This window comes from Gracilinanus agilis, chromosome 2 (assembly GCF_016433145.1).
Source record: "Gracilinanus agilis isolate LMUSP501 chromosome 2, AgileGrace, whole genome shotgun sequence".
Lineage (NCBI taxonomy): Eukaryota > Metazoa > Chordata > Mammalia > Didelphimorphia > Didelphidae > Gracilinanus > Gracilinanus agilis.
Genome location: NC_058131.1, coordinates 645,006,814 through 645,024,994, shown reverse-complemented (window position 1 = coordinate 645,024,994; position 18,181 = coordinate 645,006,814). Strand labels below are relative to the sequence as shown.

General features: G+C 41.7%; 1 protein-coding gene across 1 annotated transcript in view; it reads right to left on the bottom strand.

The window, feature by feature from the left end:
- The window catches only part of LOC123238230 (cytochrome P450 2C19-like), a 406,797-nt gene that overhangs the window by 138,665 nt on the left and 249,951 nt on the right, over positions 1-18,181 (bottom strand). The window lies entirely within an intron of this gene.

The following is an 18,181-nucleotide window of genomic DNA, read 5'->3' as shown; positions in this document are numbered from 1 at the left end:
AATAAATAATATGCTCAATCCCCTTTAGTTCAGTTCATTATATCCCAAAGTTCACTCTAGATCTTTTGAGGTAGTCTGTGGTTTCTGTAAGCATCCTTATAATATTTTCTCCAAGAGATCCACTTTCTTGATTTGGGATATTGTTGATTTTCTTCTCCTAAAATTACTTTAAAAGATCTTAAACTTTGGAATTTAGGATAATTATACAATCTCCTGATTGAATCTACACTAGAATCACTCCAGGATACATGGCTGAGTTATGGGGCATATGAATCAATTCTCAAAAGAAAACCAAAAATCAAAAAAAACCCAAATAAAAGAGAAAAAATTCAATCCTTGATAAAAAAAATATCAAAATCCTACTCGCATAAAATTACAAGTAAAAGAATAAAACCACAACAGGTCCTAGAATCAACAGCAAGGCCAAATTAAACTGCCTTAAAAGGCTTAGTTTCTGCCTGAAGAAGAGCAAGAAATCCAGAGTTTTCAGAGTTCTCCCTATCAGGGAGGATTGTCCAAGGATTTTCAGAATTCTCCCCATAAGGGAGAATGCTAGAAGTAAAAAATAGATTAACAGGATGGGGCACAGTGAATCAAAGGAAAGAAATTTTTTCATTGATATAACTAAGTATGCCCTCAGGAAATGAGGAGTAAAAATAAGTAAAGAACAGGTCACTAAATTTCTTGATTTTATTCAAATTTGTAACTCATGGATTCCCTTAGAAATCTGGCAAAAAATTGACTGTGATTTGCAAAATTACTACACTGAACATGGACTAGAACAAGTGCCAGTAAAAATTTCATCAGACACTGAAAAAACATCTTTGTTATCTAGACAGAATTATAAGAATGAAATTTTTAAGGTTTCAATGTCAGGATCTGAGGAGAAAGAGGAACTCCCCCCTCCTCTCCACACCCCCCCCCACCCCCACAGGATAAAACCCTGTTAGAGGAGGAAGAGGCTCATTGTGAATGAAACAGGGGCTTTAAAATTCAAATGAAAAAGCCACTAGCAGCAGACCCTCCCCCACCTAAAAACCTCTCTTCAAAAGAGGAAAAAAAGATCAAAAGAGAGGAGCCTCTACTGCTCTGAGCTCCACAGGTCTGGAGCATAGGTTTTAAAAGGGCCGTACAAAATGCTCAGAGGCATGGGGATATGTCTTTCTGTTTCCCAGTTATTTTTAGAGCAGATGAATCTGATGATGATGAGGAAGAGGAACCTACATGGGAGTCTCTTCCCTACAACGTGTTAAAAGATATTAAGACAGCTTGTGCTTCATATGGTCCTGCTTCTCCATTCACTTTGGTTTTGGTGGACACTTTAGGAGGGGACTGGATAACCCCCTACAATTGGGTTCAAACCGCAAAGTGTTTCCTTTCCAGAGTGGACTACCTTTCTTAGAAAGCAGAATATGATGAATTAGGAAAAAAAAAAAAAAAAAGGAGGCTGCTCATATAAAGGAAAAGGGTATCAGAGTTACCAAAGAAATGTTACTTGGAGAAAGTGAATGGGAATTCCATGCTTTTCAGATTAATTTGCCTAAACAAGCCTTAATTCAATGTATGAACTGTGCCTTGACTGCTTGGAAAAGAATCCCGGTAACTAAGGGACAGAATTGGCAGAGATTAAGCAAGGCACAAAGGAAAGATATATAGATTTCTTGGATAGATTAAATCAGTAAATTAAGAGAGCCATAATTCATGAGGATACAGCCAAGATTGTCATCAAACGGCTTGCATATTACAATGGTAATAAGATTTGTCAGAGCATGCTTCAAAATGTTAAAAAATCTGGGACTCTCAGTGATTATGTGAAAGCTTGTAAGAATTTTACCCCAGCCTATATCCAGGGTATAACCATCAGCACAGCCCTGCAAGGAAAAACATATTCTGAGATGATTAAGGGTTCAAAGGCTGTACCAAACTCTTGTTTCAATGCCCCTAACACTTTATGTCCCAGATGTGACAAAGGTTATCATTGGAGTAAAAACTGTAATTCCAAATTCCATCGCAAAGGTTACAGATTACCTGATAAGGGATTTCAGGGTAATTAGAGAGTAGACCAAGCGCAGGCCCCACCAACAACTAAATTTAATCAAAAAATTCATCATAGATTAATGCCAGTTCCTTTCTAGAGTTAACCATTTTTCTGACTAATAAGCTTTTTATTCTCCAGGTTTCTTTAGCTATGTAACATATGATTTATTGATCTTTTTATAGGATGTCTTATATTTGTTAGAGTATGCATGAAATGCCTGGGAAATGTGTCTTTGATCAGTCTGTTTGTCTATATGTTGCGTCTATGTGTCTCTGATCAGTTTGTATTCTAAGTTTTATGGTTCTGTTTGTCTGTGATCACAATGGAATTTTGGAGAAAATAAATCTCTCTCTTTCTCATTCATTCTGTAGGAATGGGAAAGACAGACAGAGGGGTCTGAGAAATTCAGAAAAATAACATCTCTTGTTCAGCCCAGTTCTGATTTCCCAAATCAGGAGGCACACCAGATAATGTAAGAGCAAGAGGCTTGCTTTATTGCAAGCTCGAGCTTGGGTCCCACCGCCTCCAAGGCAAATGGAACAGGGAATAAGAGGTGTAGCCAAGTTATATACAGTTTGAGTTCCAGGAACTGGAGGCGGGGGGGAGGTTGGATGTTAACACATGCTTCCTATTATCCATTCACCAGATGTTACTGGCCGGGGGTCTTTCCTGCCATTCATTAGGTGTTTCTGTTTTTATCAGCTCTGCTTCCCAGGCCTCTCATTCCCCACTTCTTTTAATGAACCTTTTAGAAATCATCCTCAAACAAAAGGGTTAGCATCATCATAAAGGGTTTCCAGGGGGCCGGAAAGGGATTAATATTGCTGTTTTAGGACCATAAGTTGTACAATGCTAATACGTTCTTTCACAAAAGCCAGGTTGAAAATACAAGGGCCAAAGGTTAGAAGGAGAAAAATGAGAAGGGGGCCTAATAGGGTGGAGATAAGGGTCATGAGCCAAGGAGATTGGTAGAAGATGTGCTCAAACCACCCCTCCTGGGATTCTTGCTCTCATTGTCGATTGGTGAGGCTTTCTCTGAGTTTGTTCTTGGATTCCCGCATGACCCCTATGCGATCAAAATAGAAGCAGCATTCCTCTCCAAGTGCTGCACAGAGGCCTCCTTGTTGGAGACAAGGTCCAGGCTCCTGTGATTCTGGAGAGCTACTTTGGACAGGGAGGTAAGAGATTTTTTCAAGGTGGGTAAGGGAGGTCTCTATTCTGGCTAAATCTTCATTCACTACAGCCCTGAGAGCTGAAAGACTTTGATGATGAAGTATCAGGGAAGCTATATCCATTCCTACACCCGCTAGACCAAAGATGGTTGCAAGAGTGATGTCAGTGATAGGTTCCTGTTTTATCCTGATGGATGCTGGGGAGCGAGTTTCCGAGTAGCGGTAAAGGTCCTCCCCAGGGTGGAAGAGGATGCGGGGTAGAACTGTGACAAGGAGACACATTTCAATCGTGGAGGACAGGGTGGTCTGGGCTACACAGGGTGTTAACTCAGTGGTGGAGCATAGCCACCTTGCTCCCTTAGGGGGAATATAAAAATTGTCTGTACTTGAGGAGATTCTATCACATACCTGGGCTAGGGGTTTGGAGATGTTCCCTATACAGTGGCCAGACCCCAAGACAGATTTCAAAGTGAGGCCTGTCTTCCTGTCATTTCAGTCACACTTGGGGGGGGGGTGCCTCATTGGAGGTATTATAGGAAGTATTCAGTGCTAGAGCATCATAGTATGGGGGTCTGGCATCTAGGCAGAGCCAGTAGCTTTCAGTAAGGTTGGGAAAGGACCAGTTCAGTGAGAGGTAGGAGGCTTGTAACATAGGCCATAGGGGGTATAGGTCTTGGATCAGGAGTGGAGCAGAGTAGCTAAGGTCCTGGGTAGGTAGGGGGATGGGTATGATGGTGTCTGGAGCTTGATTGGGGGGGGGGGGTTGGTATGATGGTGTCTGGAAGGGTCTGCTGGGTATTTAAAGCTTTATTGGGGCCTATGGGAGAAGAGGGAAGATCAGCATCCTTCTTTATAAGGAAAAGTCCCCTTGGATTAGCTCCATTTATATATGCCCTTATTCTCCATGTACGACCCAAGATCCAACCCATATTCTGTGGGGCCTGGACTATAAGGTTGAGATAAGAGCAGCAGGTCCACAGCCCCTGGTTCCCTTCTACTAAGGCATCCCTCATCCCCTGTCACATTTTGCAGCCAGGGGGGCCATGTGAGAGGGAAAGGAAAGGATCTGGTCTGTTAAGGGACAATTCTTCAGCTGCGAGGGTCACACAGTCCCAGGGAGCACAGTAGTAATGGCCTGGGCTATTGCAGTATGATTTCCCCGGGTTGGAAGAAGGACAAGCATAAAACCCATCCTACATTGGGAGCCAGCATGGGTTTCCAGGGGTGTTCTCAGGACAAGTCCCTGAGACAGGGAGGAGGTCACAGGGGGAGACCTTAAAAGATAGAGCTCCAGAGGAGATAACGGTCCAGAGAGTAGTGGAAGTTTCCCAGCTGCTGAGGGTCCACTGCCAGGGTAGATGCAGATTGGAGAAGGAGCTATCATGTGGCTGATAACAGTTGCTTGGTATCATCAGCCAGAGGAGAGGTAGCAGGAACAGAAGGGGGTTCATGATGCCAGATCAAATGAAGCTTCAGGAGGTTTGTGGAATGATGTGTGACTCGCCACTGGTCCAAGGACAGTAGATAGGGTGGTTCTGCTTTTCGGGCATGGTAGTGGTGGACCCAAGGTCCAATGCCATTGACCTTAAGGGTAGAAGGGGAAATAAACAAAACAACATCAGGACCCTTCCATCAGGGCTGTAGGGAACCTTTCTTGTGTCTCTTTACCCAAACCCATTCTCCTGGATCATTCTCATGCGGGGTTGAGGCTCTAGTTGGAAAGCCTCCTTGACTCAAACCCAAAAGTCTTGATGGGTATTGGATAACCCAAACAACATGGGCCTCAATTCAGCTGGAGTATTGGTGCCCTCAATGGTTCAGGGAATGGGAGGGAGGATAGGAGGAAGGGAACCATATAGGATTTCATAAGGGGTAAGAGAATGTGGGCCAGGGGCATTCCTGGCATGGAACAAAGCCAAGGGAAGGAGGGTCACCCAGTCTATGCCAGTCTCTTGGACCAATTTAGATAAAGTTTCCTTAATTTTCCTGTTCATCCTCTCTACCTGGTTGGAACTTTGGGGGTTATACTCACAGTGTAGCTTCCAATTGAACCCCAAAGCCGCGGCAACCCCTCTGGACACTTTGCTTACAAAGGCTGGTCCATTGTTGGACCCCAACATCTCAGGAAATCCAAAGCTAGGGATAATTTCCTCAAGGCATTTCTTGGTTACTACTAGAGCCATTTCAGATTTGGTAGGAAATGCCTCTGGCCAGCCTGAGAAGGTGTCCACTAGGACAAGGAGGTATTTGAAGCTAAATTTACCTGGCTTGATTTCAGTAAAGTCTACTTCCCAGTTTTGGCAGGACCGCTGACCTATGTCCATGGTAAATGCCCAGCTTAGCCGCTTTCATGAGTTGGCCAGCTTGGCATGTGGTTACTAACTGCTGAAGAAAACTACTATGACCCTTGAATAGAAGCTTCCCTTTGTCCAGTAGTTGGGCAAGTTTCTTTTCTCCTAGTTGGGACAGGTGATGTAGGTGAGTGGAAAGAAGTTGGCCTAGGGTTTGGGGCAGCAGAAGGTGCCCTTCCAGATCCCGATACCAGTGTCCATCAGGGTATCCTTGGTGCTTCTCAACCCAGGCTCAATCTTCTGTGGTGTATTGAGGCTCTCCTTCACATGGTGGTAGTATGACAGCTGGAAGGATTAAGGAAGGTGCAAATACCACAGCCTTGTGAGCTGCTTGGTCTGCAGCCCAGTTTCCATGAGCTTCTAGGGATTCTCCCTTTTGGCAGCCAGGTGTGTAGACTACAGCCATGGCTTTAGGTTTCTATACTGCCAATAGGAGCTCCTGTATTTCTGGTAGGTTACTGATAGGCTTCCCACCTGAGGTGAGATATCCGTGTTCCGGGTATATGGGTGTGTGCACATGCAGGGTGGTGAAGGCATAGCAACTGTCAGTGTACACCATTAGGCGCTTACCTTCAGCCTTCCTTAAGGCTTCCACCAGAACAATCAGCTCGGTCTTCTGAGCTGATGTGCCTTCTGGGAGTGAGGCAGCCCAGACCAAGGATCCAGAGGCATTGACAACTGCTGTGCCTGCCCATCGGTGCCCTTCTTAGATAAAGCTGCTGCCATCCATGAATCAAGCAAAGTCACTGTTGGTCAGTGGAGTGTCTTTAAGAGCTGTTCGGGCAGTGGTTGCCTCGGCAAGAATCTCTTGGCAGTCATGCAAGGGAGCAGAAGAGGGATTGGGAAACCATGTGATAGAGTTAAGGGATGAGGTGACTTTGAATGAAATGCAGGATACATCCAAAATCAGGGCTTGATAATGGGCCAGAAGCACCTGAGACATTAGAGAGATTAGGTGGCTGTAGGAGGATGCACTCAATAGCATGTGATGTGGTGATAACCAGAGCCTGTCCATATGTAAGCTTATCTGCATCTTTTACCAGGAGTGTGGTAATGGCAATGATCCACCGGCAAAGTAGCCATCCTGCTGCAATGAGATCTACTTGTTTTGACAGATATGCGACTGGGCGATTCCATGGCCCAAAACACTGCATCAAAACCCCTTTTGCTATCCCCTCTTTTTCCTCAATGAACAATTGAAAGGGTTTTTCTGGGTTGGGGAGGGTAAGTGCAGGTGCTGTGATCATGGTTTGACAAAGAAGTTCAAAGGCAGAATTCATTTTAAGAGTCCATTCCCAATTTGTGGATTCACGGGACCCCTTAAAAAAGGTTGGGCCAGCTCTGCAAACCCAGGGATCCACAGCCTACAGTACCCTACAGACCCCAGAAATTGCCGGACCTGCCTGGAATTTGGGGGTGGAGGGATATTGAGGACAGTGTCCTTCATGGCCTGGGTGAGCCACTATTGGCCTTCCTTGAGTTTATATCCCAAGTATGTGACCTCCCGCTGAGCAATAGATGCCTTTTTTCCATTAACCTTACAGCCAAGCTTCTTCAGAGTGATCAGGAGAGATAGAGTGGCAGACTCATACTCAGCTCATAAAGAGGCGGTGAGGAGGAGCTTGTCCACATACTGTAGAAGTGTAACTCAGGGGTGGTCAATGCGAAAATCTCTCAAGTCAGTGGCCAGAACTTCACTAAAGATGGTTGAACTGTTTTTGAAACTGTGTGGTAACCTTGTCCATGTGAACTAACCAGTAGCCTGGATGTCCTCATCATACCATTCAAAAGCAAATAGGGGCTGGCTGAGTGGTGCAAGCAGAAGCATGAAGAAAGCATCTTTTAAGTCTAGAGCAGTGTACCAATCAATATCTGGTGTCAAGGTGCTTAAGAGAGTATATGAGTTGGGGACTGTGGGGTATATGTCCTCCACCCAGGTGTTGACCTCTCTTAAATCCTGGACAGGCCTATAGTCCTTACCCCCAGGTTTCCAAACCAGCAGGAGTGGGGGTATTCCATGGAGAGTGGCAAGGGATTAGGACCCCTGCTGTTTTTAGTCTGTTGATGTGGGGAGTTATGCCCCTTTGGGTCTCCAGAGACATTGGGTATTGCTTGATGCAGACTGGAGTGATGCCAGGATTGAGGGTTACAATGAGAGGAGGCTGGAGGACAGCTAATACCATCCCCAAAGTTTCAGCCCAGACTCCAGGGACCCTGTCCATCCAGGAGTGCTGTAGGAAAATGTAAGTGAGGTAATGGGGTCACCAGGAATATTACAAATTAACTAAGGGGTTTATGGGAACACACTCTGGGATTTAAGAGAGACTAAAACTGAACATTGAAGTCTTGTACAGCTAAGCCACTCCCAACTTTTTTTGTCAGCATTATCAGAATAGTAGATATAAGCAATGTCTCTACACAATGATAAAGGTTTCTGCAAAGTCACTGACAATTTATTTCATGATATATTCATAGAGAAGGTGGTGAATATACAGGTCAGGCTGCCAGAAGACATGTTTGTAGGAATCCCGGGCTACATAAACTTCTCAACATTGTCTAGTAAAAGGACACTAGTATAGGTGCTAGACTTAGAAGATCTAGATCTCTGACCAAGAAGAAGAAACTGGAAAGTGACCAGTGGGAATGTAACTGGAGTAATAAATCTTTGAAAATAAAAGTCATATCTGAAGGGCAAACAATGTCAGCAAATTCTAAAGGCTAGATATGGGAGACACAGCTCTCTTCTACTTTTAGAATTCTTCCACTCCATAAACATAAACGTCTTCACAGGGTGGTTCCTAGGGAGCCGGTTACTATCCCCCAATTGTTGTCTTGGGGGTGCAGGTAGGGGCAGTTGCGCTTCTAATGACCCTCTTCTTTGCAATAAAAAGGAGGCCTGTCTACCTGTAAGGGCTGGCCATTGGCATTCTCTGTTGTCAATGGAGGGGACTGGCCTCAGGGCGAATCTAGGGGTTAGAGGGGCTACAATACTGGCTGCTAGTATCCTAGCCATTTCCCTCTGACATTTTCTATCCTGCTGGTGGTCCTCAAGGCACAGCCTGTCAAGTCTCTCCTTGTGGAGATCTCTTCATCATCTCTGATAATCTTATAAGGACAGTTTAGTTGATAAGGAAATAAGGACAGAACAAAGGAGTTGTCTTTTACCTCATGCTTCCAGCTCTGGCTCCAGGAGCATGGAGTTTATTATATATACTTCAAGACTCATTTCACACAAAAGACCCCCTCCCCAAACTTTGCATTTGCGCAGAAACACAAATTATGTCACATCAAAGCACAATAAAGTTATAGTTTTACAAAGAATTTTCTTATGAAGATAATGCCAGATGAGAAACAGTCTCAAGGTTAAAAATAAGCCTCACTTTATCTAAAAGTTATTTTGCCTGAGCTTGCCACTCCATGACCTTGGGATGCCTGGAGCAGTTAGAGAGATATACCCACAGCTGTAGCTTTACTCTGCTGAATGAAAAAAGGCTGTTAACTCATTAAGTAATGGTTTACTAAGAACTTAAAGTTTTCCTAGAAGGCTATAATGTTTTACAATAAGAAAAGGTGTGGATCATAAAAGGGGTCAAAAGAGGAGTCTCAGATTTTTATCTATTCTCTTATTGGCTTCCCACATCTCCTGATCTTCCTTATGCAACCTCTCAGCTTTTTCTTAAGGGGTCTCGCGGGTATTGTATACCCATTCAGCCACTTTCAGGAGTTCACTAATGGATTGGTTGACAAAGTTGTCTACCTTTTGGAGTTTTTTCCCGATATCTGGGGCTGCCTGGTTGATGAATGCCAACAGCCGGCCACTTTACTGATATCAGCCTGAGGGTCCATAGAGGTATATAATCAAAAAGCCTCTTGGAGGCACTCAAGGAACACTGCTGGGCTTTCATTGACTCCCTGTCTATCTAGATTTACCTTGGTCAAATTGGTGGGCTTTTGGGCCGCAGCTCAGAGACCGGCCATTAGAGTCTGGCGATAGACAAGGAGACGCTTCCTACCTTCATGTTGGTCAAAGTCCCAATTGGGACTTGACAGTGGGAAAGCATCTTCAATGAGATTGGGCTGAGCAGTGGGATGACCATCCACACCAGGGACATTCTTTCTGGCTTTCAGGAGGATTCACTCCCTCTCCTCGGTCGTAAAAAGAACCTATAATAACTGCTGACAATCATCCCAGGTGGGACTGTGGGTGAAAAGGATGGATTCTATGAGGTCAATAAGTTTCTGAGATTGGTTAGAGAAAGAGGGTTCTGGGTCTTCCAATTATAGAGGTAACTGGAGGAGAAAGACCAATATTGGTGGACTCAAGGTCGTCCGGGGACAAGAGGGCCCACAGTATGGATAGGAAGGGCCGTGGTGGAAGATGGGGCTTCAGGTTCTAGTGAGGGGATCCAGCCCCAAACACGAGTGTGGTGAGCCGGAGGTGGGGTGGCTTCAGCAGCCTTCACCTGTCCCCCATCTTGATCTAAGGGGAGGGGTACAAGGGAGCATATGGGGGTGGTGGTAGGGGCAAATTCAGAGGGGTGCTATTGGAGTGACGTAGGACCAGTGGGGTGGAGGGACTTTGGGGTTTCCCCAGTGGGGCCAAGGGACTCTGGGGTTTCCCCATGCCCTCCATTTCATCTTTGAGAGCTAGGGCATGAATGGGTTTCTTTGGTTCTGAGAAAACATAGGGCTGTAGCCAAAAAGGGGGATCCAAAACCAAGTCCTGCCAACTAAGAATGTAGAGGATCTGTTCAGGGTGGTCCTCCAAACTAGGGTCAAGGATTTTGGCCTGGACTTTGGAGATGATGTCTCCGCAGAGGGTGTCACCCTTAAGCCAACCAAGGTTGAAAGTGGGCCACTCAGAGTCACAGAAGGTCACTAATTTCCCTCTTTTGACTTGCAAAGAGAGATTGTGAGCACTGTAATGGTGGGTTGCCAGGGATGTTAACTATTATTATTAAGATGTAACTAAATGGTTTGTGGGTTCATACTGGGTTGAAGGAGAGACAGGACCAACCAGGATAGGGAGACCAGGGTTCACTGCCAAGCTGTGAACAGTCACAGGAATGGCAGTTAGAACAATGGTCACTCAGCTCACCTGGGCCAGGGTCTATGGAACCAGCAGGCAAAAGGTAAAAGTTTATAGCAGTTTAATTGAGGGAAATAATAATGAAGGATGGGAATAAGGGATTCTATACTTACAACCTAAGGGCAAACCACAGGGGCAAGGGAAGGACTTGACTACACTATTCTATTGACCTAAGCCAGGCAGGGCCCAAAGGAAGTAGTACTGAAGTCACAGGGAAAGCTCCTCCAAACCTGGTTCCAGCCAGGTTTGATCAGCTCAGCTAAAGGGCCTGAGGATGACTTTCAATTGGGGTCTCACGGTAACTCCAAGGATAGTCACAGGATGCCAAGAGCCAATTCTACCAGGTGATCCAAGGTCCTCAGGTAGGGAGAGTGAGTTTGCAAAGCTGTCCACCAGATCACAAACCACTTCCCCACTTGGTGCTGCTCTGCAGGTATGTTGTCCACTACTGAAAACATCCACCTCTCAGGATCCCAGGGAATCTGGATGCAGTTTTTCCCTAACTCTGAGATCTCCCAAGGTTAGCAACAATTATGTCCCCAACCACTAATGGAGTCTCTCTCAGAGCACAAGCCCCACTTCCTACTCCTTCATTCCATCTTGGAATCCTCCAGCCCTTCCTGCTAGGTCCAACACTAATACTAAATTAATCTTCCTCACAACAGCACAGGCCTTAAAAACTTGGAAGTAGGAGAAAATAAGGGCTAGTGGAGTAGACTCTGTCCCATATTCCCGGAGCCAAAAGGTCAAGAAATGAAGGGCCCCAATAAAAATAACAATACCAACGATAAGACAAAGGCACAAACAACAATACAAATAGGACTGGACAGTAACAATATGAAGGTACTAAAACTACTTTCTACATTTCCTGAGGGCAATATAACACGCCCTCCCCCTGGATTCCCAAAGAATGAATACCTTAATTTACACTCTTGGATATCCCTTGGCACGTCCACCAGTGTCACCTTTCAGGCCCCAAGGCCTCAAAGGACTCTAACCTCTGCTGCAGAGACCTAGTCTGTCCCAGGTCCCCAGGACTCTGGGTGAAGGGCCTCCAACCCTTCGAAATGAGTCCTTTCTGCTCGAACCATGGAAAGTGTGAATCCACTTTTGCTTTCTCTTTCTTCCCGGCTGTTCTGGCTCAGCTTCTCGTGAAGTCTGAGAAATGTGTATTAGGCCGGTCCACACTCAGAAACAGGCAGAACCAAATCACTTATTGGGACTGGACTTAACAGTAGGCCCCCTTGGTACTAATTCCAGAAGTCAGTGGGGTTAATGGGGCCACTTAGTCTTATGCCCTAATCCTGTGATTGGTTCCTCATCAACCAAATATCACACACCAATCAAACATCACACACAGTTCTCTGACACTTTTCTGTCTAGAATCTAAGATCATCTATCCATTTTGATCTGATTTTAATGGTTGGTATAAGATATGCTCTATACCTAGTGTGAGAATTTATATATATACATATATATTTGTCATATTATATTATGTGTATATACTATATCAAGGTCCTGAATTGTAAAGGCTATATAAGGATGAAATCCTGAGCCAGGTCTCAAGACCTGACTCCATTCAGTCTATAGATTTCTGAATTCTCTTTTTCCTGAGAAATATGGTTCTTTCATACAATGGCTGACAGGAAAAGTTTTTAACTCTTCCTGCAGGCATGCAAAACTTCACCTGTCTAAATGTGGCTCTCATAATGGATGTTAACTGACAACTAGATTAGTTAAGTTGATCAAATTCAATTCTAATAATAACATGGAGAAACAGGACTAATATTACATTGCTAGACCAGCTGTGAATTATTTTTGAGAAGACAAGATGGAAATATATATTAAGAGCTGTAAAACTCTTCATGCTCATTGACCTAAGGATTCCATTAGTAGAATTAGGCCTGAAGGGCATGAGGATAAAAAGTTGTGTGTGTATGAAAATATTCATGGAAGCTTTGTTTTACTTGACAAATTAACTGGAAATAACACAAATATGATGATTGGGAGAAAGGCTAAATAGGTGGTCATATTTGAATGTAATGGATTTTATTATTCAAAATGATAAATATTGTAAATAAGAAGTTCTGCCACCACAACTACTAGCAGACAGGTCACCTCCCGCTGTGGCAGCAACCAGGGACCCCATTCACCTACTTGATTTACCAGTTACTGGGGGCTGATAGCAAATCTCTTATCACCAGCTTAATTTCATCCATTTTAAGGCAAATTTTCTAACTTTGTGCATCTATTAGCTGCCACTTACCCTTTTCTGCAATTAGCATCAACAGAAGAATTGTGTATATGCTCAATAAGATATATCACATGGTAAAACAAAGGACTCAATGTCCTAAACAGTGTGGGATGTACTTTTACTCACTTTTTTCCCATTTAACACAGGGTGATTTGTAGGCACTTGCAATGGATGATGACTAGGTCTACATGGGTTCCTAAAAATAGATTTTGTTGCTCTAAGCTAATTTCTTTTTTTGTCAGCATTATCAGAATAGTAGATATAAGCAATGTCTCTACACAATGATAAAGGTTTCTGCAAAGTCACTGACAATTTATTTCATGATATATTCATAGAGAAGGTGGTGAATATACAGGTCAGGCTGCCAGAAGACATGTTTGTAGGAATCCCGGGCTACATAAACTTCTCAACATTGTCTAGTAAAAGGACACTAGTATAGGTGCTAGACTTAGAAGATCTAGATCTCTGACCAAGAAGAAGAAACTGGAAAGTGACCAGTGGGAATGTAACTGGAGTAATAAATCTTTGAAAATAAAAGTCATATCTGAAGGGCAAACAATGTCAGCAAATTCTAAAGGCTAGATATGGGAGACACAGCTCTCTTCTACTTTTAGAATTCTTCCACTCCATAAACATTTTTTTATTTCTTTTTCTTTCTCTTCAGTTTCTCTCTCTGTCTTTTTTTATTAATTAATATTCATTTTTAACCTGTTTACATGCTTCATACCCCTACTTTCCCCTTCACCCGACTCTCTCCCCCCACCCATGGCTGACACACATTTCCACTGGTTGTAACATGTGTCTTTGTTCAGGGCCTATTTCCATATTGTTGTTAGTTGCATTGGTGTGGTCGTTTCGAGTCTACGTCCCCAATCATGTCCGCCTCAGCCCATGCATTCAAGCAATTGTTTATCTTCTATGTTTCCTCTCCTGCAGTCCTTCCTCTGAATGTGGCTAGCATCTTTACCATAAATCCCTCAGAGCTGTTCTGTGTCATTGCATTTCTGCTAGTACAGAAGTCGATTACATTCGATTATACCACAGTGTACCAGTCTCTGTGTACAATGTTCTTCTGGCTCTGCTCCTTTCGCTCTGCATCAGTTCCTGGAGGTCTTTCCAGTTCAACTGGAACTCCTCCAGTTTATTATTCCTTTTAGCACAATAGTATTCCATCACCAGCATATACCACAATTTGTTCAGCCATTCCCCAATTGAAGGACATACCCTCCTTTTCCAGTTCTTTGCCACTACAAAAGCGCAGCTATAAATATTTTCGTACAAGTCTGTTTATCTATGATCTCTTTGGGGTACAAACCCAACAATGGTATGGTTGGATCAAAGGGCAGGCAGTCTTTTATAGCCCTTTGGGCATAGTTCCAAATTGCCAGCCAGAATGGCCGGATCATTTCACAACTCCACCAGCAATGCATCAATGTCCCAATTTTGCCACATCCCCTCCAACATTCATTACTCTCCCCTTCTTTCATTTTAGCCAATCTGCTAGGTGTGAGGTGATACCTCAGAGTTATTTTGATTTGCATTTCTCTAATTATTAGAGATTTAGAACACTTTCTCATGTGCATATTGATACTTTTGATTTCTTTACCTGAGAATTGCCTATTCATGTATCTTGCCCATTTTTCAATTGGGGAATGGCTTGATTTTTTTATACAATTGATTTAACTCTTTGTACATTTGAGAAATTAGACCCCTGTCAGAGTTTTTTGTTATAAAGATTTTTTCCCAATTTGTTGTTTCCCTTATGATTTTGACTACATTGTTTTTGTTTATACAAAAGCTTTTTAGCTTGATATAATCAAAACCATTTAATTTACATTTTGTAACTTTCTCTAATTCTTGTTTCATTTTAAAATCTTTCCTTTCCTAGAGATCTGAAAATATACTATTTTGTGTTCACTTAACTTATTTATAGTCTCCCTCTTTATATTCAAGTCATTCACCCATTCTGAATTTATCTTGGTGTAGGGTGTGAGATGTTGATCTAAACCTAATCTCTCCCATATTGTTTTCCAAATTTTCCAGCAGTTTTTGTCAAATACTGGATTCATATCCCAAAACTTGGGCTCTTTGGGTTTATCATACACTATCCTGCTGACATTAACTCCAAGTCTATTCCACTGATCCTCCCTTCTATCTCTTAGCCAGTACCATATTGTTTTGATGACTGCTGCTTTATAGTATAGTTTAATATCTGGTACTGCTAGGCCCCCTTCCTTCACATTTTTTTTCATTATTTTCCTTGATATTCTTGATCTTTTGTTATTCCAAATAAAATTTGTTATTGTTTTTCCTAATTCAGTAAAGAAGTTTTTTGGTAATTTGATAGGTATGGCACTATATAGGTAAATTAATTTGGGTATATTGTTCATTTTTATTATGTTAGCTCATCCTACCCATGAACAATTAATGGCTTTCCAATTGTTGAGCTCCAGTTTTATTTCTTTGGAAAGTGTTTTGTAGTAGTTTTCGTATAATTGCTGTGTTTGTTTTGGTAGATAGATTCCCAAGTATTTTACATTGTCTAGGGTAATTTTAAATGGTGTTTCTCTTTCTATCTCTTGCTGCTCTAATGTGTTGGAAATATATAGAAATGCTGATGATTTATGTGCATTTATTTTGTATCCTGCCACTTTGCTAAAGTTGTTGATTATTTCTACTAGCTTCTTAGTTGATTCTCTAGGATTTTTTAAGTATACCATAATATCATCTGGAAAGAGTGATAGCTTAATCTCCTCATTGCCTATTTTGATAGCTTCAATTTCTTTTTCTTCTCTAATTGCTATTGCTAGTGTTTCTAGTACTATGTTGAATAAAAGAGGTGATAATCGGCATCCTTGTTTCACTCCTGATCTGATTGGGAAGGCTTCTAATTTATCCCCATTGCATATAATGCTTGTTGATGGTTTTAGGTATATACTGTTTATTATTCTTAGGAAGGGTCCTTCTATTCCTATACTTTTCAATGTTTTCAATAGGAATGGATGCTGTACTGTGTCAAAGGCTTTTCAGCATCTATTGAGATAATCATGTGATTTTTGTTTGTTAGACTGTTGATATGGTCAATTATGTGGATGGTTTTCCTAATGTTGAACCATCCTTGCATTCCTAGTATAAATTCCACCTAATCATGGTGGATGATCTTCTTGATTACTTGCTGGAGTCTCTTTGCTAATATTCTATTTAAGATTTTTGCATCTATGTTCATTAGGGAGATTGGTCTATAGTTTTCTTTCTCTGTTTTTGTTCTACCTGGCTTTCTGATCAGCACCATATTTGTGTCATAAAAGGAATTTGGTAGGACTCCCTCTTTGCTTATAATATCAAATAATTTGTATAGTATTGGGATTAGTTGCTCTTTGAATGTCTGATAGAATTCACTTGTGAATCCATCAGGTCCTGGTGATTTTTTTCTTAAGGAGTTCTTTGATGGCTTGTTCAATTTATATTTCTGATATGGGATTATTTAGGTATTCTATTTCTTCTGCTGTTAATCTAGGCAATTTATATTTTTGTAAATATTCAGCCATATCTCCTAAATTGTTATATTTGTTGCCATATAATTGGGCAAAATAGTTCTTAATGATTGCCTTAATTTCCCCTTCATTAGAGGTGAGGTCTCCCTTTTCATCTTTAATACTGTCAATTTGGTTTTCTTCTTTCCTTTTTCTTATTAGATTGACCAGTATTTTGTCTATTTTATCTGTTTTTTCAAAATACTAGCTTCTAGTCTTATTTATTAATTCAATAGTTCTTTTACTTTCAATTTTATTAATTTTTCCCTTAATTTTTAGTATTTCTAATTTAGATTTAATCTGGGAGTTTTTAATTTGCTCACTTTCTAATTTTTTGAGTTGCGTACCCAATTCATTAATCTCTGCCCTCCTTAATTTGTTAATATATGCACTCAAGGATATAAATTTCTCCCTGAGTACTGCCTTGGCTGCATCCCACAGAGTTTGGTAGGATGTCTCATCATTGTCATTCTCTTCAATGAAATTGTTGATTGTTTCTATGATTTCTTCTTTGACAAATTGGTTTTGGAGAATCATATTGTTTAATTTCCAATTGATTTTTGATTTGCCTGTCCGGGTGCCCTTACTAATTATTATTTTTATTGCATTATGATCTGAGAAGGTTACATTTATTATTTCTGCTCTTTTGCATTTGTTTGCAATGATTCTATGCCCTATTACATGGTCAATCTTTGTAAATGTACCATGTGCAGCTGAAAAGAAGGTGTATTCCTTTTTGTCCCTATTTATTTTTCTCCACATATCAATTAAATCTAATTTTTCTAGGACTTCATTAACCTCTCTTAAATCTTTCTTATTTATTTTTTGGTTTGATTTATCTAGATCTGAAAGAGGAATATTTAGATCTCCCACTATTATGGTTTTACTATCTATTTCCTTCTTGAGCTCTGCCAGTTTCTCCTTTATGAATTTGGTTGCTATACCACTTGGTGCATATATATTGAGCAATGTTATTTCCTCATTGTTTATACTGCCTTTAGTCAGGATGTAATGACCTTCCCTGACTTTTTAAATCATATCTATTTTTACTTTGGCTTTGTCAGAAATCATAATAGACACTCCTGCCTTCTTTTTCTCATTTGATGCCCAAAAGATTTTGCTCATGCCCTTAACCTTGAACTTTTGTGTGTCTGCCCGCCTCATATGTATTTCTTGTAGACAACATATGGTAGGATTTTGGTTTCTGATCCACTCTGCTTTTTGCTTCCATTTTATGAGCGAGTTCATCCCATTCACACTCAGAGTTACAGTTGTTAGTTGTGCATTCACTGAAATTTTTGTATCCTCCCCTAGACCTACCCCTTCTTCTTACACTATTTTGTTTTAAACCAGTGGTTTGCTTTGAGCCAGTATCCCTTATCCCCTCCCTTGATTGACTTCCCTTTCTGCCCCCTCCCTTGTTATTCCCCTCTTTTTGTCTTTTAAAGGTGTAATGGATTCCCTCCCGCTTCTTCTCCCCTCCCTTTTTTGACCTCCCCACTCCCCTGCTCCCTTTGGTTTATCCCTTCTGACTTTCTCAGTAGGGTTAGATAGAGTTTTTTATCTGAATGGATAATAAAGCTACTCTTCCCTCTCCGGGTTGATTACACTGAGAGTAAGGTTTGATTATTACCTCTTAATGCTCTCTTCCTCTCCTTCTTAAAATAGTATTTATCCCCTCCCCTTCCTTTGCCCTCTTTGTGTGTAATAGAATATCCTATTTTCCTCCTCTGTTGTCTGGATT